The 12,730-nt window shown below is 35.9% G+C and overlaps 5 non-coding genes across 5 annotated transcripts in view; all 5 read left to right on the plus strand.

Moving 5' to 3' along the window:
- Trnav-uac (transfer RNA valine (anticodon UAC)) overlaps positions 1-11 on the plus strand; it is a 73-nt gene extending 62 nt beyond the window's left edge. The window contains exon 1 of the tRNA in view: positions 1-11. This exon is cut by the window's left edge and continues 62 nt beyond it. This is a non-coding gene — a tRNA (tRNA-Val).
- A 73-nt stretch (positions 12-84) lies between these two features.
- Trnav-cac (transfer RNA valine (anticodon CAC)) lies at positions 85-157 on the plus strand. Its single transcript has one exon. It is a non-coding gene; the product is annotated as a tRNA-Val (tRNA).
- An 84-nt stretch (positions 158-241) lies between these two features.
- Positions 242-313, plus strand: Trnaw-cca (transfer RNA tryptophan (anticodon CCA)). Its single transcript has one exon. It is a non-coding gene; the product is annotated as a tRNA-Trp (tRNA).
- A 106-nt stretch (positions 314-419) lies between these two features.
- On the plus strand, positions 420-492 carry Trnav-uac (transfer RNA valine (anticodon UAC)). The gene has a single exon. It is a non-coding gene; the product is annotated as a tRNA-Val (tRNA).
- Positions 493-565: 73 nt separating this feature from the next.
- Positions 566-638, plus strand: Trnav-cac (transfer RNA valine (anticodon CAC)). The gene has a single exon. It is a non-coding gene; the product is annotated as a tRNA-Val (tRNA).
- Positions 639-12,730: the final 12,092 nt, after the last annotated feature.

The raw sequence follows: 12,730 nt of genomic DNA on the forward strand, positions 1-12,730 counted from the left end.
GAGCGGAACCATTATAAGATTTTTTGACGTCAAATAAATCTGATTAGAACATGCACATATTTCACTTTGAGACGAGAACTTTTCGGTTTCGTAGTGTAGTGGTTATCACGTATGCTTCACACGCATAAGGTCCTCGGTTCAAACCCGAGCGGAACCATTTAGAATAAAATTAGAAATGATTATTACAAGAAGAATTAGTCCAATTAAAGTTGCAGAAAATGCAAGGGGACGCACCTGGTCAGGCTCCGTGGCGCAATGGTAGCGCGTCTGACTCCAGATCAGAAGGTTGCGTGTTCAACTCACGTCGGGGTCATGTGGAAGAACAACTTTACCTTTGCTTCATTGGATGCGTCGATGAACCATTGACGAAACGATGTACGCTGGTGATGTTCCAAATATACGGCGTCTTATTATGTTCAGGTTTCGTAGTGTAGTGGTCATCACGTCTGCTTTACACGCAGAAGGTCCTCGGTTCAAACCCGAGCGGAACCATTATAAGATTTTTTGACGTCAAATAAATCTGATTAGAACATGCACATATTTCACTTTGAGACGAGAACTTTTCGGTTTCGTAGTGTAGTGGTTATCACGTATGCTTCACACGCATAAGGTCCTCGGTTCAAACCCGAGCGGAACCATTTAGAATAAAATTAGAAATGATTATTACAAGAAGAATTAGTCCAATTAAAGTTGGAGAAAATGCAAGGGGACGCACCTGGTCAGTACTTCTCATTTGAGACAAAATTCAGTCTTCAAATGCTAACCAATGTGCCAAGGGAGTGATTTACAGTTATAGTTTCAAAAGTAAAGCCCATTTTGTTTTGGCGTCTACTTAGAGTGACATCTGTGCCTTGCTTTAAACGCTTTTTTATAAGAGCAATTTTGTAAAAATACAAGGCTGGAATTTGGCCAAAACCTACGAGCAAATTACAGAAGCAGCCAACGAATCCATTTCCCCGAAATATCTGTTTCCCTTTTCCAGGAGAGAGCTGTTTTTGAAAAATGAGGAAACAGATCCGATTTTCTAGGAAAGACCTTTTCCTTAACCCTATTCAAATAAGGCTACTAGGGGCGGTTCAGAACTAGGGGGGGGACTTTTCTTGTACCAACCCTTAACTTTTGATCTAGTGGGTCTTTTTGGATGAAATTTGGCACACAAGATCCTTGACACATAAGGTAACTTTTGACAAAAAAGTTTTTTTGATGACGTCACTCATCATGCCCAAAGTGAGCAAAAACCGAAAATTTTCTTTGTTCTTATAAATAGCTATTGTATTCTAAATAAAGCTTTAGAAAAAAATTGCCTGAGTTTAAAATGATTATTTTATCCTAAATATTCAATAAATTACGGTTTAAACCATATATTTGACATTAAAAATCAGTTTGTATTGGAAAAGTGTCAATTTTTTTGACACCTTACTGTCAGAAATGTCATCATGCTCAAGGTATGAAAATTTTTAGGTGTCAAATTTTTTTTATGTTGAAGCTAAATAAAAGTTAGGAATTTACAGAAAATTTCACGGCAAAAGCTCTATTATTTCAGGAGCTATTACCAATAGTTTGACCTCCGAACAGAAAGAGCCCCCCCCCCCTAGTCCGAATAGGGTTAAAACTATCTGTTTCCCCGCTCCAGCTGATGACGTCATCAGAGAGAAACATATCAATATTTCTAGGAGATGACATAATAAATTGGGAAACAGATATCTGTTTCCAAAAAGATGATATTGCATTGGAAACAGATTGAACTTTCTGGGTGAAAACAGATATCAATTACAAAAAGCGAGGGAAACAGATGAAAATTTCCAGGTGAGGGAAACAGAAATCCTTCCTATTCCTTGTAAGCTTGGGAGAACAGATCAAAATTTTATTTCGAAAATTGTAGAAACAGACCAAATTTTCTAGTGAAAATACTTTGAGATTAAAAATTTAGGTTTTGAGGAGAAACAGATCTTCATTTCTAGGAACAAGATTTTTGAAACTTTTGGCCAACAGATCAAATTTTCCAGGAAGGCTATGCCTGGGAAACAGATGTTTAAAAAAAGATCCTCGTTTGGTGCTTTCGAAATTAAGAACAATCTGAGCCACAGATTTCAGAAATTACTGAGAAGTACAGATTCCCATTTCAATTAATATAGCAAGAACATTTAAGTCTGAAAAACTCATAAAATTCAGAACAGCCCAGCCACAGAGCCATAAGTTACTTACTGGTTTTCTATAAAAAGCGTGTATCTAAAGATACTGCTCTCATGTTACATAACTATTCGAATATTTCATGTTGAGTGATTTTTCTGATGTTAGCCCCGGGGGGGGGGGTACTAGGTTTGCGAGGTGACGGGTATGTCCGAGCCGAAAATCGAAAATCGACCCTTTTAGAGACAAAATTTTGGTGATTTTGGGACCCTTTGAGAGACTTTTTCCTAAATTTTGGTCCATTTTTTCCAAATTTTGGTTTGATTTTCACCAAATTTTGATCAAAATTCTTGGAAATCGTGACCCTTTGAGAGAGAAATTTTAGATTTTTGTGATTTTGGGACCCTTTCAGAGACTAACTTTTGAATTTGTACCCCTTTGAGAGACTTTTGAGGAATGAGAAAAGGTACCCTTATGGCTCGCACATACCCGGCACCCATTTTGCCTAAGTACCCCCCCCCCCCCCCCGGGGATGTATGACGATAAAACAATAGAAAGACATTCAACATAAGAATACTACCGGGAGGCCATAAGCGGAACTAAAATACTGAAAAATGCGTGCAAAAAGATGAGATGTTTGCCCAACTTCTTTATGCGTGAAGCTACGAATGCCATCCTCGGTCGCTTTAGGTTCTAAAAATCTGTATGTTATGTTCTGAGATTACATTCTTTCATTGAATCTTTTCTACGTTTACCATTTGTCATTTGATTGGTAGGCTTCATCCAGGTTCCTGGATTAGTGCCATCAGTAGACGATACTATCGTCCGTATAATATATTATTATGATAATAACTTAACATAGTTTGTATATTATAAAACGTAATATTTTGCGCGTCGGATAGAGTCTGTGTTGTAAGACAACAGCTACCCCCAAAAAAAATTCCCGTCTTCACGTTTGTTCCTCTTAGATGAAACTCGTCTTAGACTATAGCATAGTCTACGCTATCAGATGCCCTTGTGCAATTGTTAATTTTGTTTTCGCCGAATATGCCCGTTGAATGAAATCGGTTTGTCGTCACAGTGTGGTATTTTGTAACCTGTGAAACTCACGGTACATTTGGCTGGGGTATTAAACTGTTGTTGGTTTCTTGGTCTCATTCCTTGCAAGGCAGCGCCAAAAACCTAAAAAAATTTGGTGTAGAATACCTATTCTGTTTGATGTTCAGTAAATTGAACAAGGAAGTGTCAAGGGTAAATGGAAAAATTTAGATAAAGAAGTGGCGCTCTCCTCTACCTTCTGGTAGACAGATAAAGAAAAGGGAGCCGTGGGTCGCCCTCTACCATCGATATCTTTACTGTGGCCGCAAACTTCTTAAATTTACTACTGTATCAAGATTAAAATGTTCACGTGCAGGCTTCAATCAAGTTTTATATTTTTCATTCTAGTCATATTGTTGTAATCATTTTCCCAGCTGCCACACAACGTTGTTTTAACGTCCAAATAACGTTATTTGGACGTTGTGAATGTCACATGGACGTTGGACGTTGTTTTGACGTTCTGTGCCGTCTGGGTTGTAGCGGCATAAAAGAGAGTCGAGAAAAGCTACCAAAAATTGGCATTGATGTCAATGGTATTTGGCAACGATATTGATTTACGTAAAAACGCATCTCTCAAAGTTTAGCAATTCTATTTACCTCTTATGTTTTGCACGGGAAAACGATTATTATGATCAAAACATCATGCAATGTCTGTTGAGTATTCAAAAACATATCTTGAGAGGTTTGCAAAGTAAGATGATTCGAAGGGAAAGAATAAACAATATTGTTTTCGTTCATCAGCTTTCAAAGTAATAATGTCAGAATGTACAGAGTAAAGCTGCATTTTTTCACCCTGGAAATAAAAATTTCTGTCTGATTTCCAATGGTATAATGAGTTATACAGTTTTGAGCACGAGAAACAATGTGGGATTGCTTTGAAATTTTTTTCAATTCATTTTCAATATAGGATTTCACTATAAGAGATTACGTAACAGTTACACTCCCATTGTTAAAAAGTGTCCAAATTTCGGAACTAGTAAGATTTAAGGGTTTACGGTTTAGGGTTTGCCTTCATTTGAGTAAAGATATATTTCATCATACCCTGCAGAATGGATTCCTATCTTATAAAGCTCTTAAGTAATTTTGCAAACTATGTGAACATCGATAAATAAGTTTAAACGTCCATTGTCAGATAGTAAGAAAAGCTCAAGAAAAACAGCATAGCTTATGCCCTGTAAACTTATTTCGGAACTCATTCATCAATGACGTAAAATGCAAATAACGGTCTAAATATATTCAGTTGAAAACGGAACATACATCGACTTTCATACCAAAATACGACATTTATTCTATGAAAAAATTACCCCTTACTAGGCGTGACGGTGTGAACCATGCAAACGAAAGTTAGCCTACAAATACGCTTATCCTTCGAGACTGGTTTCTACTGAAATCTGTCTTAATTCATACTCACAGTTTAGGCGGAACACGTACGCGAATAGTAAAAACATTGAAAATAGAAACCACTCTTTGTTCATTGAAGGACCTAAAGAGGGAATGAAGATAGGTCGGCTCCCATTTGAGAGGGCCTTTAAATATAAACTACGCACTTTAAAAAAGTAAAGAGTAGTCACTTGAGCAGTCACAAGTTGGATGAAAGACACGCCATGTTCTGTATTTCAAAACATTCGGAGCACAGCAGTTTGTATGTGTTATTAGCCTATTTCATAGGAGAAAGACGTTGAAAAATTGATTTTCTGTCATCATTCGATTGACCTAGGAATAGACGATATCGGCTTAACGTGAAAACTTCACCTTGAACTTTTTTCCGCGCAAAGCATTGTGGGCAATTCTCGGAAGTCAAGTCTGAGTTTTCACGTTAAGCCGATATCGCCTATTCTTTTCCATTGTTTTTGTTTTAGTAAAACTCAATTTTTAAAATAGTGCTCAACCATAGAAAAAATGATTACTGCAATGACGCAGAAAAATATAATGTATTAAAATATTAAAATCACGAGTCGAAAAGGTGTATTGTGTAAAGTGTCTGAGAAGATCCTCGTTAACGCCTCTTTCTGATTGATACACAGGGCGGAAACGTGGGTATGATCACCTCTGTCTCACTTTCTCAAATACCCCGGGGAGCCGTTTGAAATAAGGGGACCAAAATATTTTTGGGGAAACAATCGAAGAAAATTGTTTACTTTTTGGTCTCATTTTAGTGTTTCAAGTTACCTTTTCCCTTTTTAAATAACTTTCTTTTGATTTTTAATGGGTAACTGTGATTTTGAGTATTCGCACATTTCTTTAACATCATCCATGACGTCATAATATGGTTTGTTGTTGTAGTGGAGTCATTTGTTTGTTCTTTAGGTAACCATAAATACCGCTTTAGTATGGGAGTCATTCACTATTTGTAGAAGTTTCTTAGCTTTGTTACGAACTTGAATTTCAAGAAGATTGAAAGAAACTTCAAATGTGAAAATGTGACTTTGCGTGATCTAGATGCGGTTTTTGATTTCATACTCATTACAACATGTTAGCTTCTTTATGATATTTTTTATTTTCCTAACCGTGATATGTTTATTTTCAGTAAAAAGAATAAGAGAAGATATAAGCATCTTTGATAAAATGACGGACCAGAAACTCAACGTGAGTTACCAGAAATATTATGATCAATTCTCACCTTGGTTTTTTACACCAACTTTACGAAAACAAAATAGAAACCTTGAACTCAAAACTGGCGTTCAAATCAAACATTTAGAAAAAGTACAGAAAATATGGTTGAAACATCATAGATCAGACACTTTGAAACTACAACGAGATCTACAACAAATTAATAAACGGCTTGATCGTTTGGATACAAAGTCGTGGACACACGAACGCATCAGAACACCAAACTCTGATAAACAAACAATAAGATCCAACGTGAGTTCAGCCAGAAATCGCCGTGTTATATCGCCTACTTATTCACCACAAGATAACCGCCTGTCATCACCACCCATCGCCCAAAAGAAACGCCCTTCTTCATCTAAAAGTGATTGTTATTTTACTTTCTCAAATACTTCTTATGGCCAACATAATATGAAAGACATACAAGAAACATCTACATGGAATAATAATTTCAAAAGCCAATCAAACAGTAGAATTACACTGGAACACCCAAGTCAAAGTCGATTATTGACGCAAAGAAGAAGCTTGAGTGCAAAAACTATTTGAAAATAATTCATCAAGTGTAGGTCCAACTTACTGAAGGCGGATCAATTGAATAAAGTCGAAGGATTATTACTTTCCTGGGTTAGGTAATAACTTTGAAGTCAATCCTTAAATTCAGAGACTTCAAAATCGGGATAGAGTAAATTATTTATGTGATGGAGAGCCCTTTAAGTTTAGAGAAAATTGAAAGCAAGCATAGAAATTGAAGCATGAACAGAAAAATTAACAGCCGGTAACAATAGTCGATTCTATGATTGGTTCGCCCTTTATTGCGATTATATACAGAATATTGAAAAAAAATAATCATGTAATAAAAACACGAATCTTATGTACAAATGTCCTTGATTGAATCATCTCAATCTTAATCTTTGGGAGAGACTGTATGTTCTAATCATCTTTAAAAGTGTACGACACATTATTGAAACTTGATAAACTTATTTCGACTGTAGCCGTCAATTGCCACGCGGGCATTCTTTTTTCCGTTTTACCACCCTAAAACCGTCCCCCAGTCTTTCTTTCGTACCTATAGACGATAGAAAAAAGGTGTCAAAAAAAGGTTGGATCGAGTTTAGGGGGATAATTAATTAGGGGCACACGCCTGACCGCGCGACTACGGTCGAAAAGGTGTATTCGAAATGCGATTGGAAAGGTATAGGGTTTATCAAACTAGCTATGGATATATTATTTACAATATTTTTTACAATATAGTACAAGAAGAAATTTATTTCAATGAAAATAACTACTCAAATTCATAAACCAAGTCTCTACTTAGTTCGTTTAATGTTTTCTTGTGCTGCTCTGGGAAGGATCTAAAAGCAATGAGAAAGCTGCACTGCACGAGATTACAAATCTTTCAAAGCGAATGGACTTTAGTTCCTTTTTTACTTGCCCTCTTTTATTTTAACCAATATCATACTGTGTACTGTTGAAAAGATAATTCAGAGCACTTTAATTCATGAAAATAATAATTTCAAATAGTTGAAGAAATGAAATGAAGAAGAAAAAAATCTTTTGTCCCTTAATGCTAAAAATCTCATTTTTGGTTTAAAGAAGTATTTATTGTATTGCAAGAAAAAAATTGGTTTTTCAGCCATTTGGGTCAAAAATACTTTACACGTTAGCGAAGGTGTCCTTTCTCAAGTGGTTTTATATCACCACGATAACCTTGTTCGCCCTTTACCGTACTTACCTATAAACAATCCAAAAGTTCCCTTAACTTAACAATCAAAAGCGCCAAAACCACAAAAAAGTGACTTTACCGCGATTGTTATAGGTATACGTAGAGGGTATTATCGGCTCTTTGATGTTCACTATATATATCTTCCCGGAAAAGAAATTTGCTGAGTGGTGAAATTCGTTTTTGTCGTCTGGATTTATAACTTCGTCGAGGCCAGTTTTGTTAGCCTTGGAATTTCAATTTGTTCCAAAAAAACCTCATGGACTTTTGAACTATTGAAACTAATTATTTCAGTGATGGAAAAAGTGATTAATACTGTTGTGAAAAGTTTGAGTGAGTGAATTAATTAACCAACCAATAAAAATCCCATTATTTACCATTCCCCAAAGTTAAATCCATTAATTAAGGTGTACATGGTGGTATAAACACACCGTGACCGTTGAACTAACGTGTACGTGCATGGTCCGTGTGATCAAATGCCAGAAATGCTCACCCTCGTTTAATTCAGCTGGCCGAGAATAACAAAAAAATCATCTGTTGCACAACTGGTACAAGAGATTTTCTCACCAAAATTAAAGAATGATGCTGAAAAATCAATATCTGTTTTAAGACGTATAATATAATAAGGAGAATATTTTTTATAATGCCTTGCCGTTTTGCACTGTTCGAGGTCCCTGTTTTTTTTAGGACTCAAATTTTATGCATACCTCATACAGTACGTCCTTTGTGCTGGAGAAGATCAGTTTGGAGAGGCCGTCATCAACTTTTTCATTTTATTCACGGGCGTGAAATCTGGTGGATACAATCGTAAGCGATATCAGAACTAAATAAAGGGACTTGGTTCGAGTTTGTAACGGGCTTTTGTAGCACGTTTTTTTATAATATCAAACTATATATATAAGAACATATAACAAATTATATATAAAGGCTCAATCTCGCCCCCGTGTATGCCAGGTTATTTATGTTACTTGTGGACGCCAGAGAAATCTGGCGCTATCAGCAGTAAGTATTAAAAAGCTGATAATACTCAGGGAACGAGGTTGCATAAGGCTTCGATAGCCAAAACCCTAAGAACACGTCAAGAACATTTTGAGGCTTCGTGAATATACCCGATTTCTATAAGGAAAATGGACAAAAATATCATGGTGAAAATAAGAACAAGTTAAGAACAGTTTTAGGGGTTTTAGGCTAAGAATTTCAAAAACGTAAAAAAATCAAAACAAAAGAACGTGTAGTAGTGTTTCTCGTGCAAGGGGGGGGGTTGCTAGGTTTTTGTTTCCCTTTGAGGGACTTTTGAGGGCAAGCGAAAAACCACCTGAAAAGCATGTTGCATAGACTGGAGTCGTTTATGTCTGAATTAGTCGTCTACCTTGCTAGACTACATGTTGCATTGCACCAACGCGAAAAAAACTTCTCGTGTCCCCAAGCCTAAGTACGCGGGGCGTACGGTTTTTCGGAATTGCGGAAATCGGCCCTTTTTCTTCGGAGTTTCGGAAATCAGGCTAAATTTTTTCGGTTTTTCGGAATTCTGAAATTGTTTCGGTATCGGAAATCCATGAATTTTTGCTTCGAAATTTCGGTGTTATAAAGTTTTTATCCCCTTTTTCGGAATTCATAATCAACATGAAAAATCAAATTTGATGAAAAATTAGTCAAAACGAGGAAAAATACCAAAAAAAATTGGTATCGGAATCGCAAGTATTTTTTTACGGAATTTCGGAGATTTTGGCAAAATTATACGGTATTTCGGAAATTGTTAACCCCGTACGCCCCCCCCCCCCCCCTAAGTACCCCTCCCCTTTTTTATTTTGTCAACCGCCCCTAACCACCAACCGCTACCTAAGCCATAACGCCATCCGCCATTCTTCGATACTTCATAATGGTACCACAAGCTGTCTGGATTCGATTCGACAGCACATGCAAGACTGTTCTTGATACTTTTGATTCTTGATTTTCTGGATTCGCTATGATATATGTATGTTTGATTCACAGTATTTGTAACACGATTCAAGCTTTAGCATTTAGTGTCAATTTTCGTCCAAATTCTCAAATTCAGGAAATTTTGCCATGTCGCTTTTACAAAATCTGAATTTTTTTTCAGGAAATCAGAAAATTTTTGGAAATGCGGGAGATGCGGGAGAAAATCCTGAAAATGCGGGAGATTGGGCTGAATTTTTTTCCAGAAAACTCGAGGAAAATCGTCTATTTTGAACTCGCACAAACGAAAAGTGTTTTCATTTCTTTTCTAATATATAACTTGTAAATGATGTATCTCAATGTAAGCAATGATTATAATACCGATTTAGATTATTTGGAACATGAAATTGATAGGTAAAAACACTTTTAAAAACCTTACAATTTGATAGCCGTGCAATTACGCGTTTAAATCTCGGAATTTTAGGCCTGCAATTAGAAGGATTTCTCAGACTGCAGGAGAGTTGACAGCTAGCTATGTAATTTGTAAAACTAATGCGCGCGCATTATTTTCATGCTCTCCCCCGTTTGGGCTCTGGAGGTAAACAAACCCGTTTTTTACTTAACTGGCAATGAATTCTGACTTTAAAAATGTTGGTCCAGTTCCCTGGAAAGGGTATGGTTACACTTCCAAATTACTTTTCTTTACAATAACATTTGTCTTCTCGCAAATCCAAAAAGATAGGCTATAAAGCCAACACGGGGGTCAACTTTTTTTACAACAAACCATCAGATCAAACTTTATAAAGATCAACCATGTAAATGTCACTTGTTTTTGTAATATTTGGATGATATTAAAACCTTTTTGCATATATTTGGTTCTTCAAAACCATTTCCCTTTCCCGCAGCAGGCTTTAAAGTTCATGCTGACCCCCCGTTTTTTTTTGCGCGGTAATCTAGAAAGGCCTTTAGTACGGTATAAACAAATCATGAATTCCATATGTGACTAACGGACATTTCCACTGTTTAGCAGGCTAGAAGTCAAGCTTGAAAACAGGAATAAAACTTCTTTTGGTGTGGTAACTATCAGTGGGGGTCAAAGTTTCAAGAACCATATAAAACTTTTTCTCTTGACTTTCACTTGGTCAGAAATTGCAATTAATAGGCCCGTGACTAACGGACACAAAAATTAACATCTAAAATGGGACACTTTTACAAACAGCTGTAAAGTGCTGTTCCTAAAGCTACAGGTTGGGTTTTTTGCTTAAATTCACTTGAGGAAAGGTTGAATTTTATGTTTCAAAATTAATTTTGAAAAAAAATTGTCAAAGTAAGAAAATATGACACAAATTGGGCAAAAAATGCTGTGACTAACGGACATTTAAAAACGTGACTAACGGACAAAACGGTTTTTTAATGATTTTGACGAGGCAATCCAACCATTCCTATATTTGGTGCTTTTGGGGTGAAATGTTATATCAATAGAATGACAAAAGCCTAAAAGAATAGAAGAATTCTCATTTTTCTCTGTGTGGTACCATTCCTATCAAGTTCATAGATCCCGAAAATTTGAAAATTTTGAAATATAAAGATCTGTTGAGTTTTTATGGGTGTTTTTTGCACTGCATTGTTTCTTTGTTGAACCAGGACAAAGACAGACAAATTGGGTAAGGGTATTTTATTTATTTACTTTGGAAAAGGATTATTCTCCCTATTATGACAACTAGTCCGTTAGTCACGAAAATGTAAAATGCACACACAAAGAAAGGATTGACTATTTAACATATATATATGGGTGAAATGGGTAAATATAGTCAAAATAGCTTTAATAAGAACAAAATACATGGTTTTTTAAGCGAGTGCCGTCTATTATATTCTCCGAACTCTGAATTTTAAATCTATTTTGTGACTAACGGACAATTGCCATGTTTACTAACAGAAAACAACTTTTAGTGGAAAAATACTTCATTTTTGGTAAGTTTAGCCTCAATTTGTTTGCAATAAGGTGTTAGAAACCAACCATTTTGAAAAAGTGATCTTATGAAAATTTCATCTCAGGTAGGATTATTTTCGTGACTAACGGACACTTCTTGATGAGCCTCTTGTGAGCTACCCACTCAACCTTTAGGGCTAAAATTTTGCACTTATTTTATGGTCATAGTACTTCTGTTTTTAAGACAAAAACAAAAGAAACATGCAGCTTCCCTTGGCTTTCATTGGAACTTTTCTTCTTATCAGTGTGACTAACGGACAGTCGGGTAGGCATGCATAACAGCCAGAAAAAAAACAAATAGGAGTTAAGCAAAGCAGATTTTGATTATTAATATGTTTTCTATAATGGTTGTCAGTACTCTATCACAGATTTGTGTACTGATACAATCATATTTAGATGAAAAAAGTTTCTGGCAAAGTTCTTGGTTTTTTCAAGCAATTTTGTATTTTTTTGTATTAAAGGCTTCACACCAGCACAGAAGCGTGAAAAATGGACTTTAAAGAAAGATTTTCTGGATTCTCACACTTCAACATATGTATATTCAAGAGAAAATGAAAACTTATGTTATTTCTGAATTTGAAATTTTGACCTAGATGTTAATTTTCTCATGGAATTCATGAAATGATTTCATTGGTTTGAAAAAGTCAAAACATCACGTGATCAGAATCTCGATCGGAGTGAACGGAAGCCATGGTCATACGTCATATGATATTTTCGCGCGTTTTAATTAGGCAAAGTTTAGTAAACTCGACCACGTATCAATGTTTTGATTTTTCAAGCATGGATTTCTGTAGAATGAAAAAATATGGCTTGGCTGGAATGGACACCATAACAGCAGTGATCTATTCATGATATTATACCACCCTGAAAATCTTTTGCCAAAAGAAGATCGTTATCAAAAGTTAGAAGCTGTAAACCCACTTTCCCTAACCCCTCGCAGGCAAAAACGCGTTCGTTTACCTCCCAAACAATTTTATACACAACAGTGGAGCGCACATTTTCCCAGGCAGTGTAGACCTAAAGCTCTAAAACAGCATCTAATAACATGAAAACCAGAATATGATTCTTCAATGGTAATCAAAACTATAAAGTGCACTTACAAACATCAATTTATCAGATCTAACAAAATTAATAACCACACTGTCATCATTGACAATAAAACAAACGATTTTCTGTCAAGAGCCTTGTAAACATTCCAACAACTTCCATCGAAATGATCTATCACAGCTCAGTCTACCATTTTTAGCGCGGCCCGAGGATTGAGCCGA

Source organism: Clytia hemisphaerica, unplaced genomic scaffold (genome assembly GCF_902728285.1).
Source record: "Clytia hemisphaerica strain Z4C2 unplaced genomic scaffold, Clytia hemisphaerica genome assembly, whole genome shotgun sequence".
In the NCBI taxonomy this organism is placed as follows: domain Eukaryota; kingdom Metazoa; phylum Cnidaria; class Hydrozoa; order Leptothecata; family Clytiidae; genus Clytia; species Clytia hemisphaerica.